The sequence below is a fragment of the Erpetoichthys calabaricus genome, chromosome 4 (genome assembly GCF_900747795.2).
Source record: "Erpetoichthys calabaricus chromosome 4, fErpCal1.3, whole genome shotgun sequence".
Lineage (NCBI taxonomy): Eukaryota > Metazoa > Chordata > Cladistia > Polypteriformes > Polypteridae > Erpetoichthys > Erpetoichthys calabaricus.
Genome location: NC_041397.2, coordinates 45532493 through 45545299, shown reverse-complemented (window position 1 = coordinate 45545299; position 12807 = coordinate 45532493).

Below are 12807 nucleotides of genomic sequence, written 5' to 3'. Positions count from 1 at the left end.
GTTGACCATTCTGATATACCTAATGTGATATTTGATTTAGCCAATACCATGCACAGGGAGTGATGCCCTTATTTTTTTTTCTTTAAGCACACTTTTGAGGGATTTATTCAGCAGCGATAAAGAATGAGTATTTTCAGACAAGGCAAATAAGTCACTGTTCAGCAAGCAGTGCTCTGTTACACATAAATTACAAAGGCCTTTCACCCAAACTGAAATGTTCTTCCAATCTCCAAATCTAAAGATGTGGGCCAAGCTGTAATTAAATCCATTGATATTCTTTTTCCTAATACCATAGCCAAATATTAATTAAAATCCCTACTAAAAGTCAAAACGACTCTTCAACAAACAGAATATGTGAATTTTTTTCTTTTCATACCTTTGTTGACTCCAAGTGCAGACACAAGTTTGTGTGTGCTGTCACCATTTATAAGCCAGATCTTGTGGCTAAACAACAGGCGTCGTTGCCATCAACAGTGCCCATGAAAAGTAACAATAAAAATTTATAACAACCAAAATAACAACAGTAAAAATTCCAAAAATGAGCTAAAATGAATCAGGATGTTTTAAAAGGAGTTTCTGATAATTAACAACAGGAAAAGCAATCGTAAACACGAAGAAAGAAAAAGAATCCTTTACTGAGTTGCTGATATCTTAAATTTACTGGAAGCCTTAGCAAATCATAATAATATGCACAAATAGGGGAAAAGCCAGATACAAAGAAAGAAAACAAGTTAGGAAGCCAGCCAGACCTTAATTTATTATGAACTTTTCTGTGGAAAAATAAAACAAGAGTTATGTAATGTTATGCATTTATTCTTTTCTTCCTCAGAAATTAAGTCTTATCAGAATTATGAAAACATTATGGTAGAACCATCAAGGGTGTGCTGGAGTCTCCTGTTGTATGTAGACAGATGTGCATACCTGTATAAAATAAAATAACTCCTAAGGAGCAAACAGAAGAGTACAGAGCTGAAAATAGGAAAAGGGAAACCTCTCTTCAACAAGACAAGCAAACATGGAGCTCAAAATGCAGTATGTGAACAAAACAAGAAAATAAGGGGGAAACCGCAAGTACAGATAGATAACTGTTATTTGAAGCAGCTGTTCTAAAATTGTTTTCAAAAACATGGAGCCTGGCAATTCCAAAAAAGATCAAAAGAACTGACCATCCTAACTATACCCACTTTGCCATTTAGCTATGCCACCTTGGATTCGGAACAATACAAAATCACCAGCAGACAACACAATCTGGAAAAATAAGGAAAAAAGAAAAAAGAAATGAGAAAAAAAAACATAGTGCTGGAATATGAGGAGTCCCCCTGTGACCCCAAACTGGACTAAATGGGTTTGAGAATCTTACATTATGTGTCTACAGGCACATCTCTGACCTCTTCACTCTTGAAAAACTCACAAAATTTATATCTGCTGCTTTCTCAGAACGGAATGTCGCCTGCTTATGCTCTCCTCTAATACTTTGCACCTTCTGCTTGACTCTAGTGGTACTGCTAATATCCTAAAGAGAACCTTTTAAGGTGTGCTTCAAATTAAAATAAACTGCCGTATATACTCGCAGATAAGTTCTCCTGCAGATAAGTCGGGACTTGATTTTATCGTTAAATAGTCTCTTGTCATGTGAAATTTTGCATACAAATTGATAAATATTGTGTATGTCTTTATTTGTAACTTAGGCAAAGCAATGTAATATTAGTGTTACAGTAGTGAGAAGCATTTATGTTTACACACCCCCCCCCCCCCCCCCACTTTTAGGAATGGGTCTCTTAGAATTTTTATGACAGGGTTTGGGGGAAGTGCCTTAAACCAGTTTGGCAAGTGTTTCTCTGCTAAAGTCTCTCTCTCAACCCCCGCAGGAAAGCCAGGCTGCCTAACTGCCAAGCTTTACCTTAACATATGGTTTTGGTGAATGGCAGGTGTGAAGGTGTTCTATCCCCCCATTGGTCTGAAGTATGGCTGTTTGGAACTGGTTTGTATCAGAAGTACCATGACGTCCTATTGGCTCTAGGGGTTGGAACCTATAATTTGCTTGCTTACCTCACACTCTCTCTTTTACCAAACTGCTGAAAGACCATCTCACACCATGAACTGAAAAGGACAGCACAATGAAGAACACAGCTCGGCAGCCATATTGAGACAGGCATGTGGCCTGTTGTGAAGAAAGCTGACCACAAAATGATGCCTTAACTAGAGACATTTTAAGTAACTAACAAGTTTGTATGCCACCTGAAACTACACATCACCATTTATCAGGTTGTATGGTTGCCAATATTCAAATGTACTTTACATATTGTTATTATTTATGAATATTATCAATAATACATTATTTTATGTGTAACTTAACTCCTGCTTGTCTTTTACTACACCTAATTACCTAAGGTTATATATGTAGAAGGGAAGGTGGGGAGAAGTTATATAGTATAATACCTTAGAAACAGTGGTAAGTCTGTGAGATTTGAGTCATTCTGACAAAGGCTACATATTAATAGTGCAAAAGGGGAAAGTAGAGTAAAATATTACTCTACCAAGACAAACAACGGTCGTATAAGTCGAATGCGTAAAACTCACACTATTGTTCCAAGAGATTATGATATGCTAACGCCCACCTGAGAGAGTAACCACGGAGCACACTGCCTTTTTTTATGTGGGTGAGGCAATGCGCTGTATCGGTGCGTGCGCCTAACCTCTCTCTCTCTCTCTCTATATATATCTCTATATTGTGCCCACGTGACCACATGGTAATACCCGAACGATTCCGAAGCAACATTTGCACTGATTTGTGTATCTCACACCCTCATACAACTTTATCATAAGAGCATCCCTTATCTACGATGGAGCATTCGATCAGAAGAACATATGAAGCTGGTTTTAAATTAAACGTCGTTGAAGTTGCGAAAGAAATTGGTAACTGAGAATTTCCTTAATGAGCAGACCAACATGACTGAGACCTTCACCTTTCTTTATTTTCAGGTTAGCAGGTCATGTGGCGCCTCATTTTGTGTCTCATTATTGTTTGGCTGCTCATTAAGAAAAAAGAAACAACTAAGAGGTCTGAGTCACATCAATTAAAACTAAGGCAAAACAAGTTAATCAGCAGCAGAAATGGCTCACTAATTAAGAAGATGGTTAGAATGGAAACCTGCAGACACTGCGGCCGACCAAGACCGGAACTGGACACCTAAAGGCAGTTGGATTATTAGTATTCTTGTTACTTATTATATATTTTGTGTTATTCCTGGAAAAACAGACAAATGATTTGAAAGAATATAAATATAAAAAATTAAAATATTTTATATGATCATTGGTAGATTAAAACACCTTGAAGACCTCTGGAAATGAAGTGACTTTGATGCTGTCACACACGCATGTTTAGGAGACAACTAAATGGCTTGAGTACATATAATTCCACGCCAGATCAGGGGGTGGTGAGGTGCACTAATTCTCCCTCTCGATCTTTTGCAGACCATTCTAGGGAAATCCCGCCCGGCTCTGGGGCAGCCAATGACGTCACTTCCGGTTCCGGCCCTGATGACATCACTTCCTCTCCGGGCCTTTAAAGCTGCCATCTTGTGTAGAATGACTCTGGACTCTGTTGTATGAATATGTCTGTGCTTTGGCATCAGTTTTGCAGCCGGGAAAAATTATACGGGTGGCTGCCCCAACCCTTCACAATGTCTTATGGTCGTTTTTCTTACAACGCAAATCCTAAAACAGTTATTTTTTATTTCTATTTTATACTTTTCAAGAAAAGTTGCCTCTGTTTGTTGTTAAATCATTACTCTTTTGTCTTAGTCTCAGTTGTTGCTGTTTCTTGGAGAGAACCTTGTGATCAAGTTTTGTGCTATGGTGCTTATTTCTTCTTTCACTGCAAGAATCTAAGGACTAATGCTTGAGGATGCATTGAGCCAAAGTCCACCATCTTTGTGTGTGTGTGTGAGAGAGAGAGAGTGCCCATCAGTACTCAGGCCTTGTCCCTGCTATGTGTCATTGCCTGACATGTAAAAACACTGATACTGTCAATCCTGAACAGGGAAGTGAACAACAGATGAGAATAAAATAACAAATGGTGTTGTCAGCCTTTAATCTGTTGTATATGATCTTCAAGTTGTTACATATGCCGGTCGACATTTCTACTAATCTGTTCTTTTTTTAATGTCAGTGGATTTTTTATTTCATTAGAAGTGTTATAATACTCATTTCTTTGAACTCATTCTTATTTTGAAATACACCACATAAACTGACTGATAATTTGGTGGTGGATTTATTTGAAAATGTCTGCATTTAATTTAAGTTCATTTGTATTTTATTGGCTTCTCACAGTCCAGATGTTTTAAAAGTGTATTCATCTGTTTAATGTAACTTCTTCAAGAAAATACACACTGCTGTTTCACATAGATGTGAAATAGATAGATAGTTTTAGCTGTCTTTAATAGATTATTTCATATTATAGTGGAAAAAAGCGTTTGGCGGTTTCCATTTCGAATACATTTTTCTTTAATTGTGGATGAATATCCTAACATGTGATTCACTGTTTAACTCAGACCTTTAAAATGGATGGTTTTTATTGATTCCTGGATCAGGCTGCCACGGTGCTGTCTCAGTTCAAAACTGAAGAAATTAAATTCCCTCTGCCTGAGTCTAGGACCAGAGTCGAGGATCCCCTTGTTATCTAACTGCTTTCTTAATATAGGAGATGAAAGCACTAACTGATACAGCCACTGCAGTTCATGCTGCCTGGTAATTCCTGTTCACACTGGAGTTCAGCATTTGGTTATACACAAGGACATCAGTGAAGTAGTCCAAGTCATCTCTAACATGAAATCATTTTAATCAGCCTGTGATTTAGGCTGATAATATATATAATGCTTAACAACTCACACCATTTCACATCTCATAAGTACTCATACGGTGTACTTTATACACCAATGTCAAAATGGACTATTCATATGCACTCTGTGAGGTTGTAATATAAAATATTACAGTAATTTTAAATTGTACATGTTTTAAATGTAATTTAATACCATATTACTGAATAGTATGACACAGTCTAGGACTATCTGAAAATAAACCTGAACAAATTCTCCAGTGCTCATTCGTCATCGGTCTCACTTTCATCCACTGCAGGATTTGCACATGAATCACATTTCACTTCAGTTGTTGAATGTTCTTTGCAGACAAAGTCATTGCAAGAAGAACATCTCATCGTTGTCATACATACATAAGAACCTATGCTGTGTACTAAATGCACCATATGTAACTTGCGACTGTGCATCCACTCATAAAACCAGCTGGGTGCACACTGGAGGGAAACCATTGCAACACTATACTTGTAGTGAATCAAGCTGAGGACAGATGGCAGATGTTGCCAGTAGGTTCAAGTAAAAGGACGTTGGACAAAAATAACTGAGATTGGCATAGAAAATACACAAGCGCAAGTAGTTAAGGGTTAAATATCCTTAATTGCTGCATTGATTCAATTAATCATTAGATCCAATATAGTAATACAATCAAACAAGTTAAGCCATCCTGATTCTTAACTATAACATGCACCGATAAGCCACAATATTAAAACCACTGACTGCTGAAGTAAATAACATTAATTATCTCATTACAATGGCAAGTGATGGGGTGGAATATGATAACCAGCAAGTCAATTCTTAAAAATGATGTGTTAGAAGCAGAAAGAATAGGCAAGCATACAGATCTGAGTGACTTTGACAAGGTCCAAATTGTGATGGCTAAATGATTGGGTCAGAGAAGGTCTTGTGGGAAGTTCCCAGTGTGCAGTGGTTAGTGCCAACCAAAAGTAGTCCAAGGAAGGACAACTGGTGGCTGGTTCATGGGCACCCAAGGATAACCCATCTGGTCCAATCCTACAGAAGAGCTACTGTAGGACAAATTGCTGGAAAATGTTATACTGGTCATGAGAAAGAGGTGTCAGAACACACTGTGCTTCATTGTTTGCTAAACCAGTAAGAATGCCCATGCTTAACCCTGTCCATCTGCGAAAGCTCCTACAATGAGCATGTGAGTGTCAGAACTGGACTGTGGAACAATTGGAGAAGGTGGCCTGGTTTGATGAATCATGTTTTCTTTTAGATCATGTTTACAGCCATGTGTTTGTGCATCATTAACATGAGAATGAGATGGCTGCAGAATGCATTATGGGAAGAAGGCAATGTGATGCTTTGGTCAATGTTCTACTGGGGAACCTCACATTCACGTGGATGTACTTTGGCACATATCACTATCTATCTATCTATCTATCTATCTATCTATCTATCTATCTATCTATCTATCTATCTATCTATCTATCTATCTATCTATCTATCTATCTATCTCTTCATTCAGGTAGCTCTCCTGTCACATTGGACTCTCATGATGTGTGTACAGGTGTGCACCCTGCATGGATTCCAGAAAGCAATTTTCTTAAACAACTCTGTCAGTTTAAGCAAGTAAGTGGGGTCCTGACTGTAATGTGACCGTTTCTTTTTAAGCCCTGCTACGTAAGCTATAAAATAACAATGTCATATAACCACATCACAAAACATTTCTAACATTCCTCTCAGATCTTGTTTGGAGTCCCTGTTTTACAGCTACTCAGATTCTGTGGTCTTTTCTCATTTGCCCCTCTTGTGCACTTGGTATCGCATTACCTTAATCTTCTACATTTACTGCTTTTGGGCATTGCATGTGCGTTCAAGCTTAGAACATGCAGCTTTATAAGGTCTCTACTCCCACTTTCTTTGAAAACCCTCATTGTCTAGGGATTGGCACTGTTAGATAGATAGATAGATAGATAGATAGATAGATAGATAGATAGATAGATAGATAGATAGATAGATAGATAGATAGATAGATAGATAGATAGATAGATAGATAGATAGATAGATAGATAGATAGATAGATAGATAGATAGATAGATAGATAGCCTTCATTTAGGCATGTTTGTATACAAACAGACAAAATCTGTGAGATTAGTTAGACTAAGCTGATTTCATGTTTTATTAAGGGATAGTTTAAAAGAGGTGATCTTAATTGCAGTTTTGTACTCTTATTGTAGTAAAATATTACTTTAATTTGAATTTGATGCTTAAGTTCCTTTTTGAGGTTACTTTCTTTCTATATGCATTGTGTGCAGGGTAATATCTAGTTATAGGATCCATTCTAAGTTCGTCCATACACCTTTTAGTTGTTTTTTTCTATGCCTTTAAGTTGTATCTTCATGGCTCAGTAAAGCGTCAGATATTGCTCTACCTGAGGTCCAGTGATCAACAGTGAAGATAGGAGTCCAGATCTGTTGATGTTCTTGATTGTGCTTCTCTACACAGCTCTGGGGCTGTTTTGTCTTTTTTAGCAGTGTGGTGATCAGAATTGTTCACAGTAGTGGGAAATCACCATTGTATTACAGATATTTTGTTTAATCTCCTTCCATTGTTATTCAACAGCTCATAAAATAGAACTTTTTACTTGTCATTTGTTTCGTTTCTGTACTTGGGCTGCACAATGACAATATTACATCAAAACGCATCAAAATATGGACCAGTAAAATCTTTTCAGACCTTGTCTCCTTCACTGTTGGCCAGTTTTATCCATCATGGCTTTATAATTAATGTCCCTGTTGTCTGCATGTATCATTTTTTACAGGTCGACATTATACTGAAAATATTTTCCCAGCTGTTTCAAATGGTCCGGGGGTTGCTGATTGCTTTTTCTGTCTCCTTAAGGTTTACAATTCTTTGAATTCCTGTGTCAACTGTAACTTCACTCACTATATTTGAATCCATGTTCACTTATTTCTTTCATTTATAGTATTTTTCCATTCCACTTTTTCTAATAAAGGCTTTTTTGGAGCTGTTTTAGGACCTTCTGTGAATTAAAATTGTTTTGCTAGTATTCTATTTGATGTTCTCTATATATTTTTTCACCTGATCTTTGCTTTTAAATAATTGCTTTCATTTTTTATGTCACCTTTTCAATGACATCTGTCTGTGTTTCACGTCACCTTTTTCCTTCCTATTGCAACATGGTCACTACACATGCAACAATTGTTGAGGTGTCAAGCGTCCTCTTATTTGGGGGCTGTAACTCTTTGTTTGGATTTTATTGAGAAATATTTTAAAAAGACTGATACAAAAATGCATTGTGTAACTCTTGAACATTTCAGGTTTTTAATTAAGTGCTCTTAATTAAAGAGTAGTCTAGACAATTACTGTTTTGTGCTAACATGAATTTTTGCTTGATTGATTGCCCTACACATGTCTTACTGTTATAGTTTTTAGTTTAATATACCAGTCTCTGTTGCCAAGAATTTATTACCAGAAATGCACTCTAAATTTGGAAATGTATTCTGGTAACACTTTAGTTTAAGTACTAGAATAATGTATCTATTACTCATTTACTCTTATGTAACAAGACCTTAACAGAGGGTTCTTTGGGTCTTCATAACACTTGTAAAACATCAGTGATCAGTTATTCATCTCTGTGCAGTATGGCATGTTGACATGATGGCAAAATTACTTGTTAATATGAAGGATTCATAGGTCTTGTACTAAATATGTAATATCAAGAGAACTGCATCTCAGCCAAACACTTTACTGATGTTTTGCAAGTGTTATGAAGACCCAAAGAAGTGAATGTTAAGGTCACGTCACATAGCAGTAAATGAGTAATAGATGTACAGTATTTTTGAAGTACCTAAAGTGTTATCAACATTCTTCTTGGAGTTTGTCTTAGAAGTGTTAGATTCAAGGCAGAACCCAACCTGATATTGTGTGACAGCCTCTTACGTTGAATCTGTGTTATAACCAGGTCCAAACTGGATATTGAGAGGTTCAGGAGAAATTCTATGGCATGTATTTCAACTGATTTGGCCAACACTCCACATGCTGTTTTTTTATTTTTTTTTCAAACCTGAAGACGCTTAAGCGAAAACCTTTGGTGGTCCCTTATGTGTCAGGAGTATCGAAACAGCTGAGACACATTTTTTCAAAACACCAGATCTCGGTGGCTTTCAAACCCCAAAACACGCTACAGCAAAAATTGGTCCACCCCAAGGATCGGGTGCCCCAGCACAGACAGAGTAATATAGTTTACGCAGTTAAGTGCCAAGAGGATTGCCGTGAATTATACATCGGGGAAACCAAACAACCACTGACAAAGTGGATTGCACAACACAGAAGAGCTACCCCGTCAGGCCAGGACTCCACAGTCTATTTACATCTGCAGGACAGTGGTCACTCTTTCAGTGATGAAGATGTGCACATCCTGGACACAGAGGAACGCTGGTTTGAGCGAGGAGTCAAGGAGGCCATTTACGTTGAATAAGGGACGACCATCTCTTAACCGAGGAGGGGGCCTAAGGGTACATCTTTCACCATCTTACAATGCTGTGATTGCACCCATTCCCCAACTCTCTGTGAATGGTACTCATGACCATTGATCAATGGACAATTTGCATATCATTGATCACACGGCCCATTGTTAGTCAATGGTGCTAGTTTTGGTCATTATGCAAAGGTACTATTTATAAGGTTGGAGAAACCTTCAGTCAACTGAGACTGAGGAAGTCGCTTGGATGAGTGATGTAGCATATCTCCCTGGAAAAGAACTATGTCCAGATGAACTGAATCAATTTTCTAGAAGTGTATTTTAATGTTTTTACTCATGTCATATAAGTCGGTATCTTGTATGGATGTCTGATTTTATTATCTTGTGTATCCAGCATGGGGCGCTAGCTCCCTTGTTGGAATAAGTTCTTTTGTAATTGTGGCATGTTACATAACCCGAAACTATATAGTTATAATATAAAAAGGCGATATCCCTCCCTTAGTGATACGACGGTAAGAAATCACATTGGAGAAATAACTTTCTTTAATGACTGTTTACACGGCATAACAGATGAAGGAAGCCATGACAAGACCTTCGAGAGTGGGGGCCCGATGTGTAGAGTCTGCCATTTTAGTCGCTGCGTTGGAAGGACTTTCCGGATAGGATGACTGTATCTCCCATCCGTACGTTGGCTTCAAAGGTGTGCCAGGCAATGTCCCAAGGCTTTATACTCATTCTTCATGTGCAGGCCCCCACTTAGGTGAATCATGCCATTCCAAACAAGGTAAAGAGAGGATACAATTTCATGCTGAGTTTGATACACAGAAATAGTATATAATGCACATTTTGCAGTTGTCCCTGTCTTGTCTTCTAATGCTTGCCTAGAAGTTCTTATATGGTGAACTCCTGTGTGCTAAATCTGGCTTTGTCTTAGCTATACACGTGAGTAGAGCAAAGTGACATATTAAAAATATATACTTATTATATCTTGTAATCATTTGCAGTCTGGAAATTGTGTTTGAGGTGTACCATCCAAATGCAGATCTATGTTCATATTCTGCCTTCAACGATCCTAAATATTTTGCTGAAATACGATAAAATGATCTTCCAAAATCAGCTCTACTGGAACTCAGCAAATTCTTTCTAAACTGTGATGATCGTGTCACAGCAGGGAAAGGACTGACAAGCATGATAACACCCTGGGAGAACTGAAAAAGTCACCTTTGGATGGCTATTGTGTGAGGACCATGAAGAAGTTCTCAGGATCAGATGATTATCCTTGGGATTCTGATGAGACCCAGGAGCTGATGAGTAGAAATTGTTCTGTGTTCAAAAACTGCCATATGCTGCCATGTCCTCCTGTCTCGCTACAGAATGTTGACTGATGCGTACCATGTCATTGGGTTTGACTGCAAGTTGCTGCTGACGTTGTCTATGGTACATACAGTATGGTCTGTGAACAAAGATTCTCTACAATGAAATTTGTGAAGTACAGGTTGAGGACCTCTGTTACCCAGGAGTACCCTGAGGCCTTTATCCTCGTGTCTTTTATACGGCATGGCTTGTTTTTGTTCATCAATGGTATGGTCTGGGTGGGTGTGAGATTCCCACCCTGAATTTTAATCCCATGCAGTCTAGCCCTACATATAATCATTCATTTACTGCATGCACTAAACAATTAGCTTTTTATTTTCTGGAAGTCAAAACCTATTCAATGTAGTTTATTTTTGTGTAGTGCTCCAAGTGCACCAGTATTCATGGTGTACAGGCACAGAGCACTGTTTCAAGTTTACAAGTAGATACAAATGCAAACGTTACAAATTACTCATTACCTAATGAGTACATATAAAGACACAAATTTGTTTAAATGTAAAGGAAACAAAGTAGTATGAAGCTTATTAATATAAATGAAACTGAGTAATATCTGTCCATTAGTTAATTGTTGAACTATGGACTGCTCTGGAACTCGTGAAACATATGATATCAGAAACCGGAGACGTTCCTGACCATCTCACCTAGCATTGAGAGCATTGTGTTTTTACTATGTCTCTACTCATTGTCTCCCATCCATTAACCAGGTTGCAGTCCTATTTTATAACTCAGTACTAAAGCTAATGGCTACTAACTTTAGGTTTAGTCTTAAGTGGAGACGTTTTTTGATAGGTTTAACTAGTCCATGCACATTGCTTTTTTGTGATAATCTAATTGCCTTTTCAGAACATCTGAATAATTTCTTAGAAAGAATCTTCATGTTCTACAGTGAGTTCAGACTAGCTTATATTTTAAAGGTTTTTTATTATTAATTTCCTATTTAAGCTTCTCTGCAGTGTCCAATATTTTACTAGATTGTGTCATCCATAATCACTGTCATCCAGTTTACACACCCTCTGTTACATTTTGATCATATTTTTCCATCTGAATGTATAAATAACTTTTCAACTTTTTAAATTCAGCCAGGTCTAGGGCTTTCTTTGTAAGTAATGATCCCATAGCTTGAATCACATCTGTTTTGAAATTTTTTTATTATTATTAATAAATATGGAGCTTGTTTTTGCTTCCACTCGAGGAGTTCCGTTTACTTTTTCTTCATTTTCTCATGTCTTTCTGGCATGTCTTTTAAATTGTCTGTTTCTGTTTTTTTTAGAAGGAATATTGCTAGAAGATTTTTTGCAATTTGTTTTAGCTTTATTTATTTTCTCTTTTTCCATGTCTTTTTTAACATTTCCAGTGCCTTGTTTGACCCCTAGCTGGAGTATCCAGTATTCCTCTGCCTCTCCTTTTTGTTCCTTTTTTAATTTCCTGTGTTTCTTATAATGTGTTTGTTCAACCATTTAGACAATTAATTTTTTATTTAGCATTTTTTGAGCAGAGTTGTTTTTCATAGGATATTCCTGATATAATTCCATTTATTATTTATAGTCCCCATGACGGTAAATTGGATTAAGAAGGTTTATGAATGTTATGTTATTATTTATAGTATAAATATTTTAGTTTTTCTTCCATTCTGTATTTTTAAGGTGTTTTTTACTGCCTGAGAGATTTTCATTTCCTTTATTTTGATGTGTGCATGACAACACAAAGTCAACTCACTGTACATTTTTTCCCTCTTATTTGAATTGACTAGCATGCTAACATCACCCATTGATTTTTTGGACGTTCTTCCTTTATTCCTGAATGTTGTTGACCCAGAGGCTATCTCAATAGGACTGGACATAAAGCAGGAGCTCATTTGTTTAGGGTCACACACAAGAACTAGAAGTAGTAAAAACGAAAAACACCCAAACTTCTGGAGACACTTAAACTGTTCTAGTTAACAACAAAAGTATTCATTACAGCTTGTTACTCTTAACTAATACAGAGATGATAGATACCAATAAGCAATTATTAAATCGGAAAATTGAATTGAAAGCTCTTAATAAACCAACCTATGGGAAAATCTATAAAGAAACAGACCAACAAAACTCT